The 9,112-nt window shown below is 36.8% G+C and overlaps 1 long non-coding RNA gene across 11 annotated transcripts; it reads left to right on the top strand.

Annotated features, from left to right (window-relative positions):
* Positions 1-48: 48 nt before the first annotated feature.
* On the top strand, positions 49-6,404 carry LOC108960242. Of its 11 annotated transcripts, XR_005547460.1 has the most exons (6): positions 49-193; positions 365-456; positions 1,751-1,833; positions 1,957-1,995; positions 3,136-3,200; positions 3,353-6,404. It is a non-coding gene; the product is annotated as an uncharacterized LOC108960242 (long non-coding RNA). The 11 variants fall into 11 exon arrangements; XR_005547463.1 differs by having other exon boundaries at positions 1,751-3,200; positions 3,353-3,418; positions 3,498-6,404; XR_005547461.1 differs by adding an exon at positions 3,293-3,352 and having other exon boundaries at positions 1,751-3,200; positions 3,471-6,404.
* Positions 6,405-9,112: the final 2,708 nt, after the last annotated feature.

The following is a 9,112-nucleotide window of genomic DNA, read 5'->3' as shown; positions in this document are numbered from 1 at the left end:
TTTCTTTCTCTCTTTTTCTTCCCTGCGATGATGTAGTTACTGCTTAGCTCATGAACGGAAGTAGCTGAAGCTTTTCATCGATCAGCTTCGTACAGTCGCAGGTTCCTTTTTTTTTTTCTTCTAACTGGGAAGAATCCTGTTGATTGTGAGACCTTGAGGTCGCCATGGAAGTATCGGCTTCTTCATGCAACAGGTGTGCTTCTGTCATTTGCTACCTATGGAGCAGTCTTTCTTACTTCCCTTGTTGTTTGTTTGTTTGTTTTTTTTTTTTTTTTCTCTCTCTTTCGTTTTGGTTTAAGCGACTAATTCATTTGATTGAAGTGATTCATGAAATTCAGGTGTTGGTCTGTTCGTATAATTGCAGGTTCTCATCGCTACCCCAAAAGAAGCTACTACGATGTTCTTGGTGTTTCAGAGGATGCCAGACACGATGAGATTAAGAAGGCTTTTCATGTGGTGGGTAGATCTTTTGTACTAAATGTAGTCGAGGGAAACTAATGGGAATCACAGTGGTTTTTAACCAATTCATATTATGAGATTGTAGGTAGGTTGGACTTTGGCCTTAGCTTAAAGCGTGGAAATATTCGATTGAGGAGGCAAATAGGGGCCTCGAAAATTCGACCTCAGGATCTCCTAGTTCTAGTATCATGTGAGAATTTGTGAGACCACTGCTAACTGTTCTAAAAACTTAAGCTTTTAAATGAAAGCTTGATTTATTATTTACATATTCTAACACATACCATTGCATTGAGAATGCTTGTTCTTTGGTACACTAGTTTAAGTTATGATAAACGCCATTTTAACAAATGATGCGCTCACAAAATGACAAAAAGAGATGGGTTTCCTGGGTATTATATTTCTTTGTTATGTGTGGAGCTAGTTCTTCATCCGCTTCTATGCACATAAGATGCCTTAGAATTGAAATTTATTCCACTGAGTTATGGCCGATCATTGCAAATATAATGTTAGAACATAGGTCTGCTAATGCTATAATTTGATTAGTCGAGCTTAAGAATATTTTTTTGTTGAGAAATTGATTTTGGGCTTGCCGGTGACTATAAATAGTTACAATTACAGCTTGTGACATGGAGTACTTTCGTGAAGTTTAAAGAAGTTCTTTAATGCTAAAACTCTTTCAGGCAATTTTCCGGAAAATGAATTTTAAGAGCTCTGAATTTCAGTATTCTGCAAGAATTATGTAATGTAAATTTTGAAAGAGTTCATGGAAAGAACAAATGAGTTGTCTGGATGAATGGTTTGAGATCTACCACAAAGGTTCAACTATTATTCTTACTTCCAAAAGTCAATGTAACAATGGTATGATAATAAGCAGTTCTTTGTTAACGTGCCTGAACTGAACACCGGCATCTTAACATATAATGAGCAGTAAGCGGTTCTTTGTTACTTTTTCTCTGTGGAGGTAATGAGCAGTAAGCGGTTCTTTGTTACTTTTTCTCTGTGGAGGTCAGGCTGATGTTAATAAGTAGATCACATATTCTTGTTGATCATACATGTTTCAACCAGAAAGAAAATAAGAGAAGTACATCAACAGTCTCCTGCTGCTTCTCAGTCAACTCCTTCCCTTTATGTTTACAGAGTACAGTGGATGTTCCTAATATTTAAGTGCCACAGCCACTTTGATTAATATAATTGACTGAACTTCTTCAATAAATTGTTTGTGCCATGGCACCTCTTTAGTTGTTATGTGCATCCTATATTTGATTTGTTTTTTGGCTTGTATGCCATGCAGCTTGCAAAGAAGTACCATCCTGATGCAAATAATAATGATCGTTCTGCAAAGAGGAATTACAAAAGATAAGAGATGTTTATGAGGTTTGGCTAATTGATTAGATGCCAGTGGAGGAAAACTTTTTCCACAGATTTTCACATGCTGTTTGGATGTCTGATACGTTTGGGGTGACAATTTTTCTTTCTTGCCTTTTCAACTAATCTCAGGCTTTGCAAAGTCCTGGAAAAAGAGCAGAGTACGACAAAGTAAAATCTCTCACTCTTTCTACTTTTAACTGAATGACATAGTGAACTTAGCATCTGAAAGCACAGCTGCATTCATAAGAGCGTGTTTTGCTCATTGTGCTTTTTACATTAATTTAATGAAGAAATGCCGTGGAAGTTCAGAAAATGTTGAATATGGTGAAGGAGATGCTGAGGGGTTTCCACGTTATTATGAAAGGCATTTCTCTAGTTCATTCCACAAGATCTTTTCTGGGGTAATTCCAAGTGTGCCACACGTCAGTATCTTCCAATCTTCTGATCCATGATATTTAGCTAAAGAAACATTTGGTGTCATATCAGAATTTTCAGGACAAGATGGATCGATTTGCATCTGATGTTGAGGTTCACAGTTATACTCTTGGTCTTCTTTGTTTATGAGATAATATTACCCGGATTTCCACCCTTTATCTTGTTTGCTTAATGAGATAATATTGTAGGATTAATGCCCACGTTATGTTGAAAATTTATAGGTGGAACTGATATTTTCTTTCCTCAAAGCTGTGGAAGAGTGCACAAAGATGTTTCCTTTGTCAAATGTCTTGTGATACTTGTTGGTTAGTCGAGTTTGGTATTTTTTATTTTTTATCACACTGGTTACAGTGACAGTACATCCTTCAACCTCTTGTTTCTGCAATGTCTCTTGGAGATCAAATTGATTATATATGTAGCTTTAGATGCTAAAAATGTGATCAATTTATGCTCACTGGTACTCTGCTGCTCTGGTCCCGTTTGCTTGCTAAAGGTTTTTCAACCAATGTGTGATTAGTTTTTGCACTTTTTGAAGGTTTTGGCTTGTCCACGTAGAACCTAAAAGTATGATGAAAAGCATGGATAATTTATTATATATGAGAAGCAAGATTTACGATTGGTTGAGGTGGCTTCTAAGAATTGGCAAAAATTGAGGTGCCTGGAAAGTGTAGGGCAATTATGCCTCTAATGAGAGTTAAATTTACTGTGATTTTTTTTATCAGTGGCTGTACATAACCATATGAAAATCCCAGTTACTGATCTTTGATTTTGCTTATGATATCCTTTGATTTTTATTAGTTACTTTGCAGGGTTTTTCTTTTAGTACATTTCCTGTAGCAAAATCATGACGATATGTCTACATGGTAATTGCAGATGGGTGGGCTTGTTCACCTGCTGTCGAGGTGAGAGTATGTCCAACTTGCAGTGGCATTGGGAGGGTAAGAGCTTCCATGAGCTCTGCAATTATGCTGATTAATTGTTGAGTTCTTCTGAACCGTTTGCTCACCAGGATAATTGTGTGATTCATCAGAAGTTTGATGGACCATCACATTCGTATATATGACATGTACTTTGTCTTCCTTGCTATTAGGTAAAAATCTCCCCATTTACTCCAATGACATGCACTACCTGTAAAGGCTCGAAGTCAGTTGTCAAGGTTTAACATCATTTCTCCAGTTCCTGCTTTAATTTCAGTTTTCTTGGTGAAGCTTCCAATACTTAGTAACTTTGGGTAGGAGCAATGCATTTCATGTGGGGGATCAGGAGTTCTTGAAGGCACTAAGGAAATTAAAGTTACAATTCTTTCAGGTAGGTCAGAGTTATTAATCTCTGACAGAGTCTTGTGGTTTTTGTGTTCGATGCATCCTTTCTGTGAAGATGTAAAATGATGAATAAGGCTAACTGGGTTGAGACTTGAGATCTGGGAGTGAACAGGTTGTGCATGCTCATTTTACAGCTTTATGGCCTCAGTTCTTTAAGTTATATGCATGCAACATCTGTGAATATTGTTATTACTGTCAAAACGTGCTTCTATAGGATTCACTGCTTTAATATTCTGGTTTGAGTGTAAATTACATGCACATGGGTTCAGGCTGTGTTGTTAAACCTATATTTTTTGAACTACCTTTCTCGGATGATTGCAACATTCACGGAGCCAAGTTCTGTTACTCCCATTTTCTTCCTACAGTGTTATGCACTGCTCATGGTTGATTCTCTGATGATCTTGAAGCATTTCCCCTCTGTAAGGAAATAATTTCTTGTTGACACTGCTAGGCTTTTACTGCTCCATGTGATGGCTGCAGGAGAAATAACACTAGTAAAATGCAATGGGATGTGTGTCTGAAATATGAACCATGTCCCGCACAAGTTGTCTGGTCAGGGAAAAAAACAGCTTAAGCATTAAGGATCTTTTTTGTCACCATCATGCGGCTTCAGTAGCATCATGATACTTGTCTGTATCATTTAGTGTTAGTGAACATGCAAAGTTCATTGTCGCAGGAGTTTGCTTTATCTCAAGCATCATGATGCTTTTTCCCAAAATGAGAGCATGACTAGCTTTATGCTTTTCAATAATTATTATTCGTTTGGATATCTTCATCTTATGCATTATTAACCTGAATACTGTAAAAATTCTCTCTCTCTCTCTCTCTCTCTCTCTTCTCTCTCTTTCTCTCCGCACCGCACACTTGTGCTGGTGTTCTGAAAGTTAGGATGTCAGAACATTTAATATCAAACAGCACGTTAATATAATAGTATATGCTTTTAAATAAGTTGACTAGGATCCCTTATTACGACATGGTGAGCAGAATGTCCTGCGTTATTTTCCAGGTCTCTTAGTAGCCTCACGTGGCTGACTCTTAACCTACCAAGAGAGGAAGTGTAAGAATATTTGAATGTTAAAAAGTGCCACCATAGAAAAGCTTTTCTGATATCTTGGGTTTTTCAGATAAGTTGCCATTTCCACATTTTGCCTGTCTAAAGAGCTGACTCGTAAATTTATTTATTGTGCATGCGTATAATGGTGCAACATGACCATCTTCATATGTCATAATGTGTTTTCCTAATTTGCTAACATAGCCATTATCTTTTCTCTTGGGATATGGCCTGTTTTAAGGACATCTTCATTTATGACCAATGTTCATAAAACAAATATGTCTATGACACATATGGTCTCAGGAGACTTCAAATGGCTGACAGGGTAAATCAATGCAGTCGGGACATATGACATAGATCCTCATGTCATGAGCATGGATTGCCTTTATTAAAGAACAAAACTATCTTCAGTGGGTAACCTGATATCTTCCATTCCTGAATGGAGTAGGTGTGGATTCAGGACATACAATTCGCGTGCCAGAAGCTGGTAATGCTGGAGCTCATGGGAGTCTACCTGGCACTTATTCATCAAATTAAAGGCATGATCCCCTCTTCTTTTCTGGTTGTATGGTAATAAAGATGTTAAGGATAACTTTGATCTCACTCAATGGTAGAAGCTTTATCCTGCTGTCGTTGGAGCTTTCCTGTGTAGCTTTATAGCATCATTTTTATTTGAAGTCTGTCATATGATTTATCTGGAATTTGTCCCAGAAACTGTGACTACCATCAAAGAATTTTGGTTGTGATAGTGGAACATTTCGAAGTCTTGCATTACATAACCGGTCACCTGCATCACTGTCAGATTGCCAACCGAATGTGCACGTAATTAGTAACTGTGCTCACGCAGGTGGCTGAAAATCGTACCTTTACCAGATGCAGTGAAGATGTATATGTGGTCTCAGAAATTAGCCATACAAGTGAGAACAAAACTATTGAGCATATTATGTTTTTGCCTCTCGTTCCACTTATAAGAAAGTTCCCTTCCCTAGCTTTAGCTCATGCCATATCTGAAATCCTGTTTGTGTTTAGGTTAGTAATTCCTCTCATCTATCTTGATGGTTGTAAAATCTTAAAACTTTAATTGATATTAGCTTTAATTATTGTTGGCGTACACTGAAATTAATACCTCATTGTCGTGGCATGTGTTGATAGTTTGTTTGTAAAACAAAGTAAAAGTGCGTTGTCCCACATAGAAAAGATGGGAGTTTGGGCTGATATTTAAGTGTGAAAGTCTTCTAACATTACAATTGAAGACAATGGGCTAAGTGGACTGGACACTACCATACTCGCATGCAAGTGCGTGATTATTAGGTGCACTTGTATACAGGTAGTTATTTTTGCTAATGGTTATTAGGCATCTTACGACCTTTGAAAGGTTTTTCTAGTTCAATAAGATGAACTGTTCGATTTTCTTCACTTTGTCAATATACAACTATTATTCTCCAATTCTTTCCTTTTGAAAGTTCTAGGAGAAATATTAGAATTGCTATATGGTATTCTCATTCAAGATTTTGTTGTATCTTGGAGGATTTTTGCCAGTAACCATTGGCAACCATGAGGGGCAATTAATTCCTTCAAGACTGTCTTTTCACGCCTCTGATTTCATTCTTCCTGATTGCTTATTTCCCAACAGCTTGTTCAACTTTCTTTCAACTTTATGATTATAGTACTGAACTATTATTTACTTGTGCATTACTATCAGTCATGACTTTTCTATTCATGTCATCATTACTGTGTGTGTTTTTTTTTTTTTTTTTTTTTTTGCTGGCTTCAGTTCCCTGTTATTCCAATAAATATCTGTAACCTGGTTCCTTGACCTTTGGGGTTTACTTCTGTTACAAGCAATTCTTGGCAGTAAAGTTGAGGTCCCAACTTTATCAGGGAAAATACACGTTAATGTAAGAACTGTCCATGCCTCATGGTGACGTATTTGTCCTTGCAGGTTTAACTGGAAAGTGTTCAATTAATAATTCACAATTAAGGACATGAATTTCGGACAGCCTTTGACCTTTTGAGTGGAGTAGAAGGGTTGAGATTAGTATTAGTATTAGTAAAACCTGTATCTGAAAGCAGCAATAATGTAGCAAATCAGTGTTCCTATCGTTTTACTGTTTTAACCCATGGTTTCGTTGTGTAGTTCAGTGTAACAATCTACCCCTCTTGTTATTCATTTTGGGGTCCTTGTCTCGTGCTATGGAAAATCAATAAAATATAGATCAGTAGTCACCAAGAACAAGAGGGTCTGTCACTTGTCTTGTAAGGTGTTCTTTGGGGTAGATTGAGTTGCTACACATCTAATTATGAAGGAAAACAGTTCACTATCTTATATGAGAATGTAGTAATTCTTTTTAGTTGGTTTTATTTCAAGACTATATATCATGTGCGATATTGACTACCTTTCCATTAAGTAAAGTACTGTGTGAATGAAAGTTATTGTCTGTAACTATAGAAGCATTGGAAAATGTTAGAATGAAAATGTCTAAAGAATGTACAAATACTACAAAAAAGATTCTTTAGTATGCTATCGCCATTAGATTTGTGTTCGCACCTTTTCATTGCACATATAGAAAATAGTGATTTTTTTAGTCAATAATGTATGGCACTGAAAATGAATTCTGTCTCTTGCTTTCACTGTGATTGGATGGACTTCTCTTCCTTGCTTACAATAATCATACGTCTGTTTGCACATACCTTGTCAGATACCAAAGGGGGTGCAGCCTGGACAGCTTGTGGTTCTAAGACAAAACGGTTTCAAGAAATAATAAACTATTTTGCATTAAGTGTGGAGCTTTTTTGCTGCTAAAAATTATTCTTAGACACATCATTGCTGCAGGATTCCAGATTCATGTCGATCCTGAAGATCTCTATGTGCGATTTTGGATTAAATTCCCCAGCTGTGTTATTTATTAGTTTTTTGTCTGTTTTCAAAATCATCAGAGTTTGATTGAGTTTCCTCCTCCTCCTCCTCTTCCTGGTTCTTGCTTATGCATAATTGGTCTGGTCAATATGCATTTGTGGCTAGTATCCATTTGAGTTGCATTTATGGATGATTTGTAGATGAAGTTACTACTTCTCATGGAGGCACATTGCACATGTAATGGTATTACATTAACTTCAATTCTAAAAAATTAATGAATCTAAATCCTTTGTCACTGGACTACAGCAAGCTTCCCTTTGAAGTCGGGGTCCATCTTGGTAAATGTCAACAAGTATCACATTTGTTTCCAGAAAAGGAACAGTTAGGCCTCTTCATCTCCGTTAGCCATTTGTTAGCTTGGACAGAGACAATTTTATTTGCCAAGATAATGAGAGAATTGATCAGGAATACTTACTTCCAGTATTCTTTTTTGATCGTTATCGAGACCTTAGGCGTTGGTTGTTTGGCTGTCAAAATTTGATGCGATGTATTTACTTTCTATAACTGGTTACTTTTCAGCAAGAGAAATGAAATACAACGTGCAGTTTTAGAAGAATTTAATAAAGAAGGAAATTGGTATGTCCTCTTCTTCTTTTTGTGATGGCATCTAGTTTGTATGTATCCATTTGTCCTTTAAATTTATTTTTATTATCTGATTCTTGTGATGGTTATGTCAACAGTTTATGCTTAATGATATTTATGGGTTCTTGTCATTAATGGGTGGATCAATCACCTTTGAAACCAAATTATATGTTGTCATGATCAGAATTGATCATTATTCTTTTAGTTCATGTTTGATTCTTTCCTTTTGTTTGGGTTTTACTTTGCTTCTCAGCAGATCATTCTCAGGAGTCGTGGTTATGTTGTTTTCCTAAATGGACATATAAATATGATTTTTTGTGCCACTGCCAGGTGCAGTGCCATCTGACCATTGCAGTCGGGGGTGATGGCAGCACTTGGCTCTGATTCTCTTGCATTTGGGACACCTCTGGATTAATAGGGTGAAGCAACCACCAAGAATATCATGCTGTTTCTGAAATTGATGGCAGGGTGTAGCAGGAACTATCTAGAATGCATTTGATGGTTACTTTAATGTGTTTTCCACTTAGACCAATCAAAAAACGTTTCTTACACTTGGACAATATCGAAAAATATCTTAATATTCTAGCAGGTCTACCTGATGCTTTCTGTGGTAGAGAGAGGGGAGGAAAATATAGGGTGGGTGGTGAACATCATAAATTTTGCCTCCAAAACCTTCTCACAGAAGATTCAAATTCTTCCAGGATTTGATATACCCACCTTCATTTTCTTCCCCTCCAAACAAAGCCGGAGTGTCTGACGTCATCATATATCTAGACCAAGTAGACCAAATCCATCTAAATTGTTGATCTGGTGGTTCCAATAGTGAGACCTACATCATTAATGGTTGAGATGATGTTGGTACATGGTATAGACTGTCTAATGACTTTCCTGACATAGGCAGACCTGTTTTGGTTTTTCGCAGTCTGTTATTTAGCGTTTGTGTTTCTAGAAGGTAATATTGTTACATTGACACCTCAT

This window comes from Eucalyptus grandis, chromosome 11 (assembly GCF_016545825.1).
Source record: "Eucalyptus grandis isolate ANBG69807.140 chromosome 11, ASM1654582v1, whole genome shotgun sequence".
Lineage (NCBI taxonomy): Eukaryota > Viridiplantae > Streptophyta > Magnoliopsida > Myrtales > Myrtaceae > Eucalyptus > Eucalyptus grandis.
Note: the sequence above shows the minus strand (reverse complement) of the source record. Positions and strands in the feature narration are given on the sequence as shown.